Source organism: Pipistrellus kuhlii, unplaced genomic scaffold (assembly GCF_014108245.1).
Source record: "Pipistrellus kuhlii isolate mPipKuh1 unplaced genomic scaffold, mPipKuh1.p scaffold_m20_p_15, whole genome shotgun sequence".
Taxonomy (NCBI): Eukaryota; Metazoa; Chordata; class Mammalia; order Chiroptera; family Vespertilionidae; genus Pipistrellus; species Pipistrellus kuhlii.
In genome coordinates, this window is record NW_023425460.1 from 11,068,199 (window position 1) to 11,086,758 (window position 18,560).

The 18,560-nt window shown below is 47.1% G+C and overlaps 1 protein-coding gene across 2 annotated transcripts in view; it reads right to left on the minus strand.

Annotated features, from left to right (window-relative positions):
• LOC118719154 (core histone macro-H2A.2) overlaps positions 1–17,951 on the minus strand; it is a 40,155-nt gene extending 22,204 nt beyond the window's left edge. For both annotated transcript variants that reach the window (XM_036438255.2, XM_036438254.2), the window contains exon 1: positions 17,644–17,951. The gene's annotated coding sequence lies outside the window, so the exon portion shown is untranslated. The remainder of the gene's footprint in view (positions 1–17,643) is intronic.
• Between the last annotated feature and the right edge of the window lie 609 nt (positions 17,952–18,560).

Sequence of the window (18,560 nt, forward strand, 5' to 3'; positions counted from 1 at the left end):
CATATTGGGATTTTAACCATCACTTTCTGTTATGGAAACTCAGGTCAGGCATCAGTAAACGTTCTGGGTACCTGTTGTTGGTCATCACTGTCCCAGGCCAGGGGACACATACAGCAACGTGGAGTGGCCCCTGCCCTCAGAGGGACTCCTGGGCGGTGGCTCCCGGTGCAGTGGCAAGAGCCAGGACTGGGCCCCGGAACCCCAGAGCGTGGCCCCGCTTCTACAGAACCAGCTATGTGGGCGCTGGGTGTCACCGGTGCGGGCCTGCGTCCTTTGTACAACAGGACAGTGACTTACAGGTACTGAAGGTCCTTCTGGCCGTAAACATTCCTATCTTTTTCAGCTTTCAAATGGTTCTGGAAAAGAAGTGCAGTCCCTTTAAAAAATGAGTTCTAGACCAGTTGGCGTGGCTTGGTGGTTGAGCATGGAATTGTGAACTAGATCATGGTTTGAATTATGAACTAGATTATGGTTTGATGCCTGGTTTGGGCTGCATGCCCTGGTTTCAGGCTCAATCCCCAGTAGGGGGTGTGCAGGAGGCAGCAGATCTATGATTCTCTCTTCATCACTGATGCTTCTCTCTCTCCCTCTCCCTTCCTCTTAAAACACACACACAACAACAACAACAAAAACCCCACCAAACAAAAAAACACCACCACCAACAAAAAAACAAGAAAGAAAGAAATGAACTCTGGAACGTAAAGAGACTGGGCATGTTCGTAACAATGTGTTAGTCCTGGTGGCTCCCCAAGCCAATTCCGTGCCCTTTCTAGTTGCTGGTAAGCGGAGGGAGGGGGAGGATTAGTGGGCCTGGTTGCCGAGGAACCACCTAAAAAGTGCCTCCCAGGTGGACATGCCTGTGGAAGGTGCGTGCTGGCTGTCACGTCTCTCCTACCCACAGGGAACCATGCACGGAGGACAAAGGCCACAGGGGGAGGCCCTCCCTCCTTCTTCATTCTTCTCAAATGGAAGTGGCCAGAGAATGAGTAGGCGAGCAGGATAAGGCGAGGGGCTTTCCCAATGCAGCCAAGAGGAGTCACACATGTCCTTAACAACTGGGAATTGGTACCAGCAACAAAAGAACAGGTTGTGACATCAGGGGATGGATGCCAGAAACACTCACGACTATAAAACAGTCAAGTAAGGAAAACGGGGGTTAGATCAAATAGACGAACGTATCAGCTGGATATTTAGAACATGCAGGGGTCACCCCAGGCACAGCATGTATAACTAGACTCTTTCCTTGGCTCCCAGACTCTCCTCTGTGTTAAGGCCTTAACATCGAGTAAAGATGCAGCTCCATTTGAAGTCTAAGTGTGACACTGACTGTTGCATGTGCTTTTAATGCATTAATTTTTTTAAAAAAATTTATTTTAGAGAGGGAAGGGAAGAGGAAGAGAGAGAAACACTGAGTGGCTGCCTCCTGCATGCCCCCTTCTGGGGATCGAGCCTGAAACCGGTGCATGTGCTGTGACCAGAATCAAACTGGCAACCTTTTGGTGCATGGGACGACACGCAACCAACTGAGCCACACCAGCCGAGGCTGTTGTATGTAGTTTAATAGACCTGGAGAGTTCTTTGTACCCAGGAGCCCATCTTTTCAGACATTGTGCTGAGTTAAAGCAACCAGGTACTTAACTCCTAGGCCCCAAGGGCTGGGAGGTCCCCGTAATTGTAAAAACTGGACCACATAACGGAATTTCTGGGGAAGCAGGGAGGAGGCTGGAGGGAGCTGACATATCCTACCTACCGATCCCACAGACGGAAGGAAGCGTTTGCCTCCTCGCCTCCTGGAACTTCTTGAGAGAAGACCCTGCTTTCTGAAGACCATCCCACCCCCTCCCCTCAGCCTGAGCTGGACTCTGCCTAGAGTTGCAAGAAATTATAATCTCTGGCTTCCTTCTTTTCTTTTTTTTTTCAAATATATTTTATTGATTTTTCACAGAGAGGAGGAGAGAGGGACAGAGAGTTAGAAACATCGATGAGAAAGAATCATCGATTAGCTGCCTCTTGCACACCCCCTACTGGGGATGTGCCCGCAACCACGGTACGTGTCCTTGACCGGAATCGAACCCGGGACCCCTCAGTCCACAGGCCGACGCTCCACCACTGAGCCAAACAGGTCCCGGCTGGCTTCTTTCTTTTCTAAGCCACTCTTTCCCCGGACTCTATCCTTTCTTGGGAGGTCATGTGACAAAAACTTGATCTGCTTCCTGTGAATTTGAATCTTTGAAGAGCCACCCACTGAAAGAGAAAAGAACTATTGCAGTGTGAAATTTCTTTCTATCCGACTTCCCTTTCCATCCAAACATCAATATTTCAATGTTTACATTTATTTACCTTCTGTTCTACAGCAAGTTTTGCTCTAATTCAGCAAAGCTTAAGGACTCTAGTTCATTATGTTTGTTTTCATGTTTGAAAAATGGGGTCTTTGTGTGGTTACAGGCACAACGTGGGCCCCCGGAGGCCCCGTGGCCATGCTTGGGTGGCTCCATCCTCCAGGCTTCTTAGGAGAAATTGGGAGTAAGATCAGAAAAATACAACCTAGATCTGATATCCGTTCATACCTGAGGGACCAAGAATACCAAGTTTTGTAATTACTTGCAAAGTGAAGGGGAGAGTTTGAAACATGCTAACAGCGGGGGACAGGAAAATAAAACTCAAAATTCAGGGAAGGAAAGGGGAAAGGCAGTGCTGGCTGCTCATTCCCCTTCACCTCCAAGAGTTCAGCAGCTGCAAGAACAGGATTGGTTTTGTGTGTGCTGGGGAAGAAGACATAGTCAAACTCCATTGTTTTAGGATTATTTCTATGATTGGTTTAAGAGTTTGACTTTACAGATATGACATGGGTAAATATTAAACCGTAGCACTGACTCAGACATGGACAATAAACTCACAGCGGCCTAAACTACTGTGTTTTATTGAATTTATATATATTTGAAAACATTCTACTATTTCTAGAAATCAGTATGCATTTTGTAATCTATGACATCATTGATTCAAATGAAAGTATTTATGGAGCCATTATTATTATTATTAAAATATGTTTATTGCCAAAACCGGTTTGGCTCAGTGGATAGAGCGTCAGTCTGTGGACTGAAAGGTCCCAGGTTCGATTCTGGTCAAGGGCATGTGCCTTGGTTGCGGGCACATCCCCGGTGGGGGAAGCAGGGTCAGGTTGCTATGGGCCTCTGGCCACCACTTCCTCATTCGTAGATCGATGCGTAACCTTGTTGCACGTGTGTTTCTATACACAGACACCTTGTTTAATAAGGATTATTGATTCATTAACATTGAACTCCGGCCTGAGCAAACCTTATCTAACACGTGTTCTCTCCAGAAGGCACATCCCAGGCCTGCAGGGCTCAGGAGCTGACACAAGGCATCGGCACCACGCCCGGGGCCATCCTCAACAGCGGGATCACCAACACACCGCAAACCGTGCAGAACGTGACACCCTCGTGGGCCACGACGGGACACGAGTTCACAGTGGGAGAGACGAAACGGGACGGCAGAGAGCTCAGCCTTGTCTGGCCTCCGGGGGAAGGTGACGATGGCCGGCTTCGGTGTGGCTGCTCCGTGCCCGTCCCTGAGTGGCGGCAAAGGCACCGGGCAGCGTACGGACTGGGGGTTACAAACACGTTAGTGAGTAGGTGGAATGTGAGACTATGGGACCCATGAATAATGAGGATCAGATGCACGTCCTTTGTTCTCATTGACAAAAGAGCGATGTGTCTTTACGGGAATCACCCAGCTTCTCCAGCACAGTGTTCTTTGGGGACCACTGTCTTCCCAGGGGCGCTTATCCGGACGCCCCCTGCCCTCTGGCCCCGTGCGGAACGGCTGTTCTGCCCTGTGGGGTCCTCGGGGAACTGCCTTCCCTGCTCAGCCCTGCCCCAGCACCGCCTCTGCTTTGGCTTTCTCCGTGGGGTCCATGGCATCCACTTCATGAGACAGCCCAGGGAAGTCAACGTCGCTTTCCGACAAAATGGGGCTGTCTTTATGGAAGGACCTTGGGATTGTAGTTTGGTGGGGTATATAATTTTTAGCATCAAAATCATATTGTTTCAACCCTGCAAAGCCACTGATCCATCGTTTTAAGTATCCTGCATTATAGAGAAGTCTGGTGCCCTCCCCCAAGCTTCCAGTCTTCTTTTTTAAAATTTATCTTTATTGTTGAAAGTATTACAGGTATCCTCTTTTTCCTCCCATTTGCCTATACCCCCCCTCTCCCCGCCCCGCACCACTGTCTGTGTCCATGGGTTACGCATATAGGTTTTTTGGTTACTCTCTCCCCACCTCTCACCCCCACTTCCCTCTGAGATTCGTTAGTCTGTTCCATATTTTCATGTCTCTGGATCTGTTTTGTTAGTCAGTTTATTTTGTTCATTATATTCCTTTGTGATACCTGTCTTTCTCTGACTGGCTTATTTCATAATTAGCATAATCCTCTCCAGGTCCCTCCATGCTGTCTCAAAGCTGCATAGTATTACAATGTGTAAATGGGCCACAGCTTTCTCACCCACTCAGATTTTCTCTTTCCGTTTATCATTGCACAGGGAATGTCTAGGTGTGGGTCCTCCCCACCCCACTCATCTTGCTCAGCACTTGGCCATAAGACTGTTTAATTTGAAGACTCACTTCTTCCGTAACTCCTGAAACTTTCTGTTTTTGTATTTATTTTCCTGCATCTTAAAAAAAATAATTTTATTGATTTCAGAGAGGAAGGGAGAGGAAGAGAGACATAGAAACATCAATGGTGAGAGAATCATTGATTGGCTGCCTTCTGCATGCCCCACACTGGGGACTGAGCCAGAAACCTAAGCTGGAAACCCTATCCTGACTGGGGATCAAACTGTGGTCTCCTGGTTCATAGGTCGATGTTCAACCATTGAGCCACACTGGCCAGGCTCCCTCTTTCTTTCCTTGTCTCCCTGGTATGCTTATACGGCAGATGTGGGGTCTTCTGGATTGTTTCTTGAAATCTCATACTTTTCCTTCTACCTTTTCAGTCCTTTGACTATCTGATTTTGGTAATCATATTGTTAGTTTCCAAGAACTCTTTGTTGTTCTTTGTTCCACTTTCATAGCATCCTGTTCTTTTATGAATGCACCGTATCTTCCAACCCCTCTGAAACTAGTTGTGTTTATGTTGTCTTCTGTTCTCAAAATCATTTTATCCAATCAGTTGTTCTATTTATCCTCATCTTTCTCTTTCATCTTGGCATTCCTTAAACCTCTGGTGATCTCTGGCCATGCATATTTAAGAATGAAAGACCAGGTTACCACAGGCAGATAGAAAAGCTCTCCTCGGCTACCGTTAGGAGGGCAGGCTCCTGTGTGGGACCCCGGGGTGCGTTCACAGGACATGCCAGCGAGCAGGCGTCGCCTCAGAGTGCCCTATGAGGACAGAACCGAGAGCCCCCGAATGCTAGAATGGGGAGCTGTCCTTTGTGAGGCCATATCCCTCCTAGAAAGCCTAGACCCGCTCTATCGCTGTCCGATGTCTCTAGAGGGGAAACCTCAGATTGCTAGTTTGGGGGATAAATGTCTGTCATGCCAGATGGTCAGAAACTCAACTAGGAGAGGGGGAAAGAGAGGCCAATTCACCTGGCTGCTCCGGAGACAGATCTTCAGCGACTCCCCGTTTCCCACCCCGCCCAACCTTCGGGCGGCGCCCTCCTGCTCTCCTGCTTCGTTGTGGCTTCCCTGTCACAGCGTCTAACGGTCCTGGCCCTTCCAGTCTTCCACAGACACGCCGGCATCTCCCTCTGCTGAGGACGAACACCGGTTCCCGCTCCCTTTTGAAGTATTTATTTCCATAGTGCTTCTTTACCATTATTACTATTTTTTTTTTTTTTGAGGGCAGGTTCTAGAGATGGAAAGCATATGTGTTCAGCCCATCATTTTTGAACTGGAAACGGGAAGTGTCATTTTAATTTACCATCCTAACAAACATCACCTGGGAATTAGCCTAGAAATGAGTATGCTGGCAAAGAGAAAACACTCAACTGTTTTATAATTGAGTAATAATGTCATATTAAGAAATTTAGATCACTTTCATTACCAGGTGAGTCACTGGAAACTAATTGGTCTTGAGATAATTGAGGAATATAAAATTTTTGTACCAAGAGATTATGTCAGGCTCATTAATATAACAGAATCATATTCAGTGTCTCTGTATTTGTCTGATTATGGCGTATGGTATTACTGTAAACAATATTTAAAATTATACTGTAATGCCAGAAGGGAGGAGAGAAAAGAAAGCAAAACTCTTAAGCATTTGCCATGATTGAATGAATTGCGTTGGTGGGAAACAGCATGAAAAGACAAAAACAGTCTGGTTTCTTTAGACCCATATTTTCTTTTAATTTCAATAAATTATTTCTCAAGCATAAAGAGCTGATAAAGAGTAAACCATCTTTTTAAATCTCTTAAACAACTTCTTGAGATTTTTTCCTATCTTAACTGATGAGAAATGTGACAAATCTTAGCCAATCAGCAAGATGGTTCGTTAGAAGTTGCCAGCAATCTTGGTTTAAATGACCATTTTTCTGCAGTCAAGCTTCTGCTTTTATTTATTTATTAAAGGCCCAATGCTCGAAATTCACACATGGTAGGGTTGCTAGGCCTGGCTGGCAATCAGGGCCAATCTGTGGGGTGACTGGTGGGTCCCCTGCTGGCACCCTCCTTGGCTGGCCTGCAGGCAGCTCCTGCATTGAGTGTCTGGCCCCTGGTGGTCAGTGTGTGTCATGGCCACGGGTTGTTCTGCTGTTTGCTCGTTTGCATATTAGGCTTTTATTAGATAGGATTTGCTTTGATTGGTGAATGGCCTACCAGATGACTGGACACTTAGCATATTAGGCTTTTATTGTATAAGATTTATTTATTTATTATTGCTATTTTAGAATGTTTTTATCGATTTCAGAAAGAGAGAGGGAGAGAGAAACATTGATGAGAGAGAAACATCGATGAGAGAGAAACATCGATGAGAGAGAAACATCGATTGGTTGCCTTCTGCATGTGCCCTGACCCAGAATCCAACCAGCAACCTTCCGGATGATGCTCAGCCAGCTGAGCACAATGGTCTGGCTGCAAATCAGCTTTAAAAAAAAGAGAGCCGACAGTCACTTAAGCCTGGGAGCCATGATTACAGGCCAGCAAGTCACAGGTGTGGTTTAACTGGGCTGATGGCCCACCGTGACAAAGGACCTGGATCTATAAGCCTGCCATTTTAAAGCTCTTTGAGATCATTCTCTTCAGAAGTAAACAAATCAAAAGACTGTCATATATACATTATCTTAAATCTAGAAATAACAGGTCTTATAGCTTTTTAATGATGTAATTTAAAAAGAACTTTACTGCTTTCCGAACTGTATACGAACGTGAAATTCATAGTGTCATCCCCCTAATGGATTCGTGTACTGTTTTAAAATGGTTGAAATTTATTCATTTTCAGTCCCCATGACATTTCCCTAATCTGTATAATATTGTGCTTCAGAATGTTTTATATTGTAAATATTTATGAAAAAACGAAGTAGACACTGCAATGAAGCATCTTTACTCTTGCCAGTTGAAAGTTATCCTTGGGGAGAACAAAATGAGATGAAATAAAACTAGGTAAGACATAAGGGAATTCAATCTAACATATTCACTATATTTTAGAAATATATTTTTAAAGGGTATGAAAAAAATCTCTTAGCCTCGTCACTAATAGAATTCTAATCTATTTTGGTGCGTTACCCTAAGTGCTGTATTAAAATGATAGTTTGTTAGTATTATTTTGTGGCTGTAAAAACCATTTTCAGTAATACTAGCTAAATCACTTGCTCTATTACATCTCCATTTATGAACTCCGAGGGCAAATCATTATTGCGCAAGTAATCCTTTTCAAACCATTTTCTTCCAAGGCCACCTTTAAGTGAATGAGAACAGTCAATAATTTTATCGTCATATCTGTTAAAGCGCATTAACAATTTATAATGTAAAGAGCGCTATCAAATGCAATTTCATCAAAATGACATGAGGATCAAATTAACCAAATTAACCATCCGTGAATGTTAGGACCAAGCATTAACCCAATTTATTTAAATTATACCATTGGATTACAAATCATTCCCTTTTTAAAAAGTATTTCAAGTCATGTCCTGGAATAATCAAGCAGGAAGCTCAACTCCCAGCACATTCTTTCGAATACGGAGGCAGAGCATGTGTGGCTGCCTCGGGCCTTTAAAAGGGAGAGGCGTTCTAGAGGCAGCACAGCGTAGGATGGGAGCCTATGATATGAGGTGGATACAGGCTATCTGTGGCTACTGCAGTACATAGTGACTTTATTTTTAAATATATGTTTTATTGATTTTTTACAGAGAGGAAGGGAGAGAGATAGAGAGCTAGAAACGTTGATGAGAGAGAAACATCGACCAGCTGCCTCTTGCACACCCCTCACTGGGGATGTGCCCACAACCAAGGTACATGCCCTTGACCGGAATTGAACCCGGGACCTTTCAATCCACAGACCGACGCACTCCCACTGAGCCAAACCGGCTTTGGCATGACTTTATTTTTAATTTTAATTTATCTATTTTTTGCTTTGTGTGTGTGTGTGTGTGTGTGTGTGTGTGTGTGTGTGTTTGCAGTGACTTTAACATGAGTTGTCTTCATTGGTGTGTTGTTGTTTCTTAAAAGTACAAGATGTTGATATATATTGTTTCCTTTTTATTAGCCTTACAGTATTTTCTAATCTATCTATCTATCTATATCTCTATCTATCTCTATCTATCTATCTATCTACCCTGTTTCCCCGAAAATAAGACAGTGTCTTATATTATTTTTTTCTCCCAAAGTTGCGCTAGGTCTTATTTTCAGGGGATGTAGATATTATTTTTCCATGCACTAAGTCTTATTTTCGGGGAAACACACTATTTATCTATCTAAATCTATCTATCTATCTATCTATCTATCTATCTATCTATCTATCTAAAAGCCTAATATGCTGTGTTTGATCCAGTCGCTATGATGTGCACTGACCACCAGGGGGCAGATGCTCCAACCAGTAGGTTAGCTTGCTGCTGGGGTCTGGCTGACTGAGACTGGGTGAGACAAGCCAGACATGCCCTGGAGTCAACCTCCTGGGGCCCCTCCCCAGCCTCTAAAATATCTCTTCTAATTAATTTCCTTTCAATGTGCATGAATTTGTGCTCTGGGCCTCTAGTATTAGTATAAATATATTTAGCTACTTATGGTACTAGCTGGATGAGAATTGACTGTATAAAAATAACTTTAGTGCTCCTTGAATCTGAGTTACAGTAATGCATCCCAGAAGAAAATGAACTGGTTTGCCTTCCTGAATCTATTTATTCATGGAAAAAATAAAATGAAAACAAAGCCTTTCACTAGGTCCAGCCTGGTCTCTTGGCTTTTTGCTTTTTGGGAATTGGCAAATAGGAACTGTGAGCAACCTATTTTCTTAAAATCAAAGTTTCATACTAACAGTGAGGTTTATTGTTCTAGACAGCGGCCTGTCTCACTTCTCTGAGCCAAGAGGAGCTGCTCAGGTGGGATGAGGGGACCTGGGAGCTCCCTTGGGGGATGAGGGTGGGAGGACCAGTAGCAGGCAGCAGTCCAGAGACAAGCATGATTGCTGGGCAACTAAGTATATGGGGGGTGTGAAGGGGGCGTGGGACCAGTTTGGGTTTTCAAAACTACAACATGCTGTGCTCAAAGTAGAGGCAACTGCCCCTTTATTCATCTCTCCACCTGCCTCTCCTCCCTACCCTGCTTTCCTTACTGTCAGTCCTCAGGCAGTGGTTGCACCGTGGAGACACGTGGCTGGGGGCCTGTAGCTTCAGTTGTATTGTTTTATCCTAGTGACAGGCAGTGCAGCTCCTGGTCATGGCCGTGTGAGTCCTCGAGAGCCTCTGGGCCCTGGCTCATCGAATCAGCTGCACCGGGCAACCACTAGCCATCCCGCGTCATCTCACCTGTGGGTGGAGCTGGTTAGGCATCTAGAGGGCATCATGGTGGGGGAATGGAAGGTGCCATGGACCAGGGCGGAGGTGTGGGGGAGGGGGAAGGGGTCCAGTTCTGTATTGACCAGCAAATCAGCTGATTTTTCAGAACTTCCCTTTGGCTCAAACCAAACCTTCCAGGAGCTCTAGCTAATCACGCAGATGGAAGGAAGGGGCCTGAGCTGGCTGAGCTGGGAGGTGCCTGGGAGCCTCCCTGGCTTGGTCCCCACATTTCCTGCCTTGGGTCCCTGAGGACTCTGAGCTCTGCACCTGAGAGCCGCTGCGCCAGCTGACCTCCGAGGGCCGTTCCAACCTGGAAAACGATGCTTTTCTAGGAAGATGCTCAAAATGTCACTCCTACTGAGCCCCCATCTGCAACCTACAATCACAGAGATGGAACAGCCATCCAGGTGAGCTTTCCTCTGAAGTCACTATTTCATCGCCCATGATAATGAGGGGAAAGGAAAACCTGAAAATGGCTTTATTTTGTGAGGGACTGCTGCTTCTCCTCCTGAAACAATGATCTCCACTGTTTACCACAGGCAGCTGGGGGAAATCCACCTAATGGCAAGGGGGCAACACTTGCGTTCAAAGAATTTCTGGAAGACCGATCAATTTGGAAGTTTAGCACTCTGGTGGCGAACCCAGTGAATTATCATCTGATCTAAAAGTTTATGTTCTTATTTTATAAGCTGCTGGAATTCACCATTTTGTAGCCCACCACCACTACTTAATTTTGTTGAGCAATGAAGGCAGCACAAAACCCCAGCTACATAATTCCGTGTATATACTATTTGGAGGCCAGTAAACACAGGGCCTTGGTTTTCCAGGGTAAGTTTGGTTTTATTTTTGTTATATTTTTTGTCCCGTAGTCATGGAAACGCCCCAAATGTAGGCACCTAAACTATGCCATCAGGACGGCCTCTCATCCAGAAACAACCCCCGGATATTTGCTCAGACGGTGTGTTGCGATTTGGGGCTAACCAATATGGTGGCTGTAGCTAATTCTTTTAAAAAAATACATATATTTTATTGATTTTCCACAGAGAGGAAGGGAGAGAGATAGAGAGCTAGAAACGTCAACGAGAGAGAAACATCGACCAGTTGCCTCTTGCACACCTCCTACTGGGGATGTGCCCACAACCAAGGTACATGCCCTTGACCGGAATTGATCCTGGGATCCCTCAGTCTGCAGACCAATGCTCTATCCACTGAATTCGGCGGCTGTAGCTAATTCTCCTGACATCTTCCGTTGAAGTAAACATCCCTGTTCCGAGCCTGGTGGCCCTGCCCATATTTGCACACACACACTTCTGTCACAGCGAGAGAATTCTGACTTGAATTACTTACTCTATTCCAAGTCCAAATTGGCGATGTCAGTCAAATAAATCGGGCAAAGTATGATGGATGGTGAGATGGATAAATGAACATTAAAGCCTTCAGAGAAACCACCGAATTTATCTCACTTAATACTTTGTGACAAGACGGGTTAAAGCACAGCGCTGTGTGGCTCACTCTGATGCTCTCTATCTTTCTTCTGGCAGAGTCAGATACAACAGATGCAAATAAGGAATTTTTAAAACAAAAGTGTGCATACTATTAAGCAGAATTTGAGAGACACTGGAATGCTGGCAGCTTCTTATTCTCTCCACATGGACGGAAGGACACGGGGTGAGAAGTAAGGGTGCCCGGGCCGGAGTCCTAACTCCACTGCCTACCAGTTGTGTGGAAGGTGACCTGGGGCACATTCTGAGCCGTTCTTCTGTAAAATGGGTATAACAGTACACATCTACAGCACTAGGGATTATTTAATACGCATCTTATTTAATACACTTAACAAGAATTAAATAGGTTAATACCTGTAAAGTGGTTGAGACAGTCCCTGGCAGGCAGCAGGCATTTAATAAACATTGGCTATGATGACTTATTTCCACAAAAATAAAGGTTTAGAGAATTATTTTTAGGGAAAATAATTGCTAACATTGTCCCTCCATTTCAAAAGCCACTACAGTAGACCCCTGACTGTCAGGGTTAGGGGTGCTGACCTCCCAGCACAGTCGAAAATCACATATAACTTTTACTCCCCCCAAACTTAACTGTTGACCGGAAGCCTTACTGATAGCATAAGCAGTCGATGAACATGTCTTGTATGTTATATGTAGTATATATACCTGTTTCCCCGAAAATAAGACAGGGTCTTATATTATTTTTTTTCTCCCAAAGTTGCACTAGGTCTTACTTTCAGGGGATGTCTTATCTTTCCATGCGCTAGGTCTTATTTTCGGAGGATGTCTTATTTTCAGTGAAACACGGTAGTATATACGATATTCTTACAGTAACGTAGGCGAGAGAAAAGAAAATGTTATTAAGAAAATCAGAAGGACGTGAGACCAGAGCATTTCCCCAGACTGTGGAGCTCTTCCTCCCAGGCATGCCTCTATGTGGCTCAAATAAACTCTTACAAAAATTCTCTAGAGCTGTGGGCATTCTTATGTCAACAGAGAAAACACGTTTATAGTATTTATTGAAAAAAAAAATCTCAAATAAGAGGATTCAAACCAGTGTTGTTCAAGGATCAACTGCACTATAATATTATAGTGCTTGGCACTGTGTATGAACACGAGGCTTAAAACTCAGCACCATCTTTCCACACCACTGATCTTAGGGGTGGCGTAACGGGGTGATAATGCAGTTTTAACCCTGGACAAACTCTGGGAGACACATAATCGACTGAGAACGTCCATGACAGCGAATATTTTTGTTTTTTCTCGAGGCTGGGCACTGTTGGGCCCTTCCTTGTCTAATCCTGTATTCCCCCAATTCCACCTGCTCGAGAATTCACAAGCATTGCAACGTTAGAATCCTAGGATTTCACAAGATCATAATCTAATATCAAGGTAATATCGGGACTTTTTTAAAATGCCGCGGGACGCAGGACAAATTGTTAAAAATCGGGGCGTTTGGTCACCTTACTAGTATTAAAAGGGACTTGAGTGGTTAGTGGATTCCCTTCCTAATTTTAGCCACAATCAAAGGTGTGGCCTGGGAGGGGAGTGGTCAGAAAGGACTCACAGTCTGTGTGAGATCAGACGGTGAACTGGGGCCCTCGGCCTGAGGCTGTTTCTCCTATTTTCTGAGACGTCCCCATGACATCTAGAATAGTGTTATGGGCATAATCAACATTCAACAAATATTCCTTAAGTGAGTGAATGAATAAATGAAGCCAGCCTTAAATATTTGTTTTAAAAGCAGTTTTGAGACTTTTTTTTTTTTTAGGAAAATGAATTATCTTCTCAACTCTTATCTTTCTCTCCAGCCTAATTTCTAATATGTATCCCAGTGTGCATTCAGGAGGGGGAAAAACCCCCACACCCCATTCTCAAGTTTTTACTACATTTCTTAAAAAAAAATTTTTTTTTAAATTGATTTCAGAGAGGAAGGGAAAGGGAGAGAGAGAGAAACATTAATGATGAGAGAGAAACATTGACTGACTGCCTCACCAGGGCTTGTGCCCTGACCAGGAATCAAACCATGACCTCCTGGTTCATAGGTCCATGCTCAACCCCCGAGCCACACTGTCCATTCCTTTTAAAAATCACCACCTTCCAATACCATTAATTCTACTGGCTCATTCTTTTCTTCTAAATCTAATTTAAGACATCCATAGAACCATTGCAGTGCAAGAAATTGTGACCTGTTTACTGAGTTCACTCCTCCCTCCAGACCTGAGAAGGGCAGAAGTCAGCCTTGCAAGGGGGTTTATATAAAGCTGATGAAGAACGAGGAGGAGCAAGCTGGAGCTCTGAGTCTGCGTCAGGCTCCTTTGTCCTGCCTTGTCCCTTGTCCCCCTACCTCACTGCACTCTCCATGAAGCCTAGTGCAAGCCCTCGTGTGCAGCCTAGAATTCTCCCTTTCAAAACTGTTGAAGTGTTTTACTTGTGACTTTTTAAAATATATTTTATTGATTTTTCACAGAGAGGAAGGGAAAGAAATAGAGAGCTACAATAGAAACGTCGATGAGAGAGAAACATCGACCAGCAGCCTCTTGCACACCCCTTACTGGGGATGTGCCCACAACCAAGGTACATGCCCTTGACCAGAATCAAACCTGGGACCTTTCAGTTCGCAGACCGACGCTCTACCACTGAGCCAAACCGGCTTCGGCTACTTGTGACTTTTATTGCACAGTATTAGTCACTCTTAAGTTGTTAATTATATTTTGTTATCCAACCAACTTATAAATTAAAGCAAATTTCAATATTTGAATCATGGTTATGGGTGGATATATACACTAATAAGAGAAAGATGCAAATTGATTGTACCTTCGTGACACACATCAGCCAATCAGGAGTGAGTATGCAAATAAGCTCAACAAAGATGGTGGGTTATTTTGCATATGCAGGCACCCAGTGGCCAGGGGTGGGGTGGGATGCTTGGTGTTCCACACTGCCCCAGCCACTCAGTGCTTCTGGGCAGCATGGGAAGGCAGGGCTGGAATGGAAAGAGGTGGCTCTGGGGTCAGAGCGCCGGCAGAAGACCCATTCTTGCTTGAATCTTTGTGCATCAGGTTTCTAGTGAATAATGACTAAATGCCTCCTTGACAAGTCCTCCAATTCTTTTTTCTTTTTTTTAAAAAAAAATATATATTTTATTGATTTTTTACAGAGAGGAAGGGAGAGGGATAGAGAGCTAGAAACATCAATGAGAGAAATATCGACCAGCTGCCTCCTGCACGGCCCCCACCAGGGATGTGCCTGCAACCAAGGCACATGCCCTTGACTGGAATAGAACCCAGGACCTTCCAGTCCGCAAGCCGACGCTCCATCCACTGAGCCAAACCGGTTCCGGCAAGTCCTCCAATTCTTGTCTCTGAGGGGGTATCTCCCTATCCATTTATGTACGCGTTTGTACTTATAGAAATGCATAGTTTTATTTTGTTTTTAAAATGGCACTATACAGTATGTTTGGTTCTGCAATGTTTTTTCTTCTTCTCATTAATACTATATGTCTTGGTGTTCTTTCTGTCTCCGTATAGACAGACTTGTTTCATTCTTTTTAACTGCTGCCTAATTTTCCGGAAGATAGATGTACCAGGTTACTGAGCCATTCCCTACCGTTGGCCATTGGTTGTTTTCAATTTCAGAATTAGCAAAACTCTGCAATGACAGGGAATTACAAAATCTGTGCTGGTGTGTGCCTGCTTCTCTAGGATACATACCAAGAAGTGGAAATGCCGGGTCATAGAATGTGCATGGTATAAATTTTCATGGTGCCAAACTGCCCTTCAACTTAACTATACCAATTTACATACCTGTCAGCAGTATATGAAGGACCAGTTTTCCCACCAGCTTGCCAATATAAATAACTTTTTATCTTGTTTTCCCTGCATATATATTTTATCTCCTGGGCTTGGGGTTGAAAACCCTGAGAGCAGACCCATGATGACTTCATATTTGCATATCTTCCCGTATTCAGAGGTGTTTAGTAATTGGTGTTCAACAAGCATTTGTTGAAGCATCTCTAACCATGAGTTCTTTGCTCATCTCTGTGCAATACACACTTTTCAAAAAGCATATGCCAAGGACGCTTCGAACGTTGAGGCTATTAAGAATGAAAAACATTCTTAAGAAAGTTGGTCGAGTTTTTGCACACGCCTCCCTCTGAACAAGTTACAGACATCTTTCATTTAAAGTTGCCTCCTGCTTTGCTGGCAGGAGGCAGGGGAAACAGACCTGGTTTTCTCAGACAATAGATGGCAGGGTGTCCCACCCGCTGGGAAAGAGCAGACTAACGGCGCCTCGGAATGCCTGGGAACTAGACAGAAGACAGAGGATGAGGGAGTAAGGTCACAATCCTGAAACATTCTGCATCCCAGGAAATAAATTCTTTCATGGAGTTTCAAAAGAGAGGAAACTATTAATAACGTCTAAAGCATGGCAATAAATGGGTCCAGGTGAGGGGGAACTGTGAGAGGGTAGGAAAACGTGAAGAACTGGACATATTTTTAAAGGAAGTTTAGAGAGAGGAAAGAGAGGTTTTTAAAGGTGTGAATGTTTGTTTGTTTATACGATAATCTTGGCCTAAAACATTTCTAAAACTCCATGAGCTTGATTCCAAAGGACGGCACTCCGAACAGTACTTGGAAACACGAGTTTCCCAGGACGGTAAGAGGTCCCTTTCCATGAAATACAAACAAGTCGAGAATGATGAGTGGCTCAGTGTGTGTTTCACAAAGGAAGTGGTTCTAGATGAGAAACAACCTAAGCGAAGGCCTATTTCCTCTAGGAATGTTTCTTTTCCTCCCACCAGCGGCGCGGCCCAGCGAGGTACCACTGCATCTCACACACACACACATGCAGAAAGGGACGGTGGGCTGACGGCCGCTCGGACTCCTGCGGTCTGGGGGGGCCCTGCTTTGAATTCGGGGGGCTGTTCGGAGGCGGGGGACCTCACATCCCCAGGGCTGTTGGAGCACCAGGTCGGGCCTGCGAGGCGTCATGCCGCTGCACCCTGCAAACACACGTGGGCCCGCATTCTGGGGTCTCAGTCCATGTCCCCTCTCCCCTCCCCTTTCGGGGAGCTGTTTCCAATAAACCCCGGCAGGGACCAGCCGTACCAGCGCCTGGAAACTCCTGGAGGAGGGGCGCGGGGCTCTTTGGGGGCTCCGTGTCCTTTGGGCCATTGTTGTGCGGAACAAAGAGGGCAGGAGCGGAGGGCGCCCCCGCGAGGAGAGGCGGAGAAGACACCCCGGGCGCGATGTAGCGGCGGCGAGGCTGGCAGCGGGCGCTCCCGGAGCGCGGGCTGGGGGCCCCCCGGAGGCAGGCCGCTCCCCCCGCATCCCCCACCCGCGATCGCACCGCAGTCGCTTTACTTTCCCCCATTTCCTTATTATTATTATTCATCATTTTTTCATCTTTTCCCGCGCAAAGCCGGGCTCCGGGGCTGCCCCGGCGGGCCGCGCAGGGGCCGCCATTTCCCGGGGAAAGCGCGCCGCGCACCGGCACCGGGCGCCCCGGAAAGGGAACCGGAGGGGAGTGCCCGGCCCGAGCCCTCCTCCGCGCCGGCCGCCGGGCTCCGGGCTCCCGGCTCCGGCGTCCGCGCCCCCCGCGCCCCAGTGCCTCCCCGCCGCCCGGCGCCCCGCGCGCTTCCCATTGTCAGCCCGGCCCCGCGCCCTCCGAGGCCCCCGGCGCCCGCCCCTGCGGCTCCCGAGGCCCCTGCGCAGCCCCCCGCCCCGCGCCGGTCCCAGGGCGGCGGGGCACCTCCCCCCGCCTCCTCCCGCGCCCCAAACTCCGCATTCCCGGAGCCGCGCGCTCCCTCCGCGCCCGGGGCCTCCGCCGGCCCCGCATCCCGCCTCCGTCCGCCCGCGATGCCCCGTCCCCACCGGCCGCGGGCATCTCACCGCTTCTTCGCCGCCCCCATCCCCTTAGGTCCCAAGGAAGCGAGCTGGGCAGCTGGATGCGCACATTTTCCCGTTTGCGGGGAGCGCGGCCTCTCCCGGGTGCGCCCGCAGGGGCCGGGCGGCGGGGAGAGGCGGGCCGGGGGCTCCCCGGCCCCTGCCCTGCTCCCGCGGCCGGTTTTGTTCGCAGACCCCGGAGGAGCCCCCAGAACAATGATGCCACCGCCGCGGCGGGCTCACCTGGCGCTGCGCCCCTGCTCCGGGCCCGCTGGCCTCGGCGCGCCCTCCCCGCGCGCAGGTTCGGCCCGCGGCGCCGGTGCGGGCGGGCTCCGCGCCTTTCTCTCGGTTCCGCCGGTGCGTGTCAATGGCGGCAGCAGCCGTCCTCCGGGCCGCCGCGGAGAGCAGCGGGGGGAGGAGGCGGAGGGAGAAGGGATTGCTCCTGCTCCGCATAACCACCTCTAGGAGGAGTTGCTCTGCCTCATCCCCCGCCAGCCCAGGCGCCGCGGCGGGGCCAGGGCTCTGCGCGGGGCCGGATGGGCTATTGTCCTTGCGGGGCGTTAGCAGGCAGGGCGCGCGGCCTCGCTGTATGGACCCGCAGGTTCGGACCCGCTGGGTGCTCCGAGGGCCGCCGGCTCAGGCCAGGCTCTCCCCGGAGCTGTGGTCGCGATCCAGAGTCTGCAGGATCCACCTTGGGTGGAAGAAGGTGTGGGCGAGATCGTGGGCAGCTAGCTCTGGAGGAAAAGCCTGAGAAGATGAAAGCAAACAACTGCCACCTGCGATGGCCTGGTGTCCTTTAATCCTAATAAATGCATGAACGTATGTGTCCATCGCACAGGGCGGCCACAGCCCCAAGAACTGAGAATGCGAATCCATGCCTGTGGGCTTTTAAGAAAGTAAGACTGATTGAGAATCCAGCCTTGCAGAATATGTGGAGTGGCAGATGCATGTTATGGTGATTATAACTGCATGGACGTAATTTTTTTTTTTTAAATCCAGTTGCTTTACAGGCTGTTCACTTGTAATAGTTCAACTCCTACTAAGATGAACACAAGGCTATTGTCCTAAGAACCAATTTTTATTAAGTTTCTAGAAAATACATTTAAAATATATTTTATTGATTTTTTACAGAGAGGAAGGGAGAGGGATAGAGATCTAGA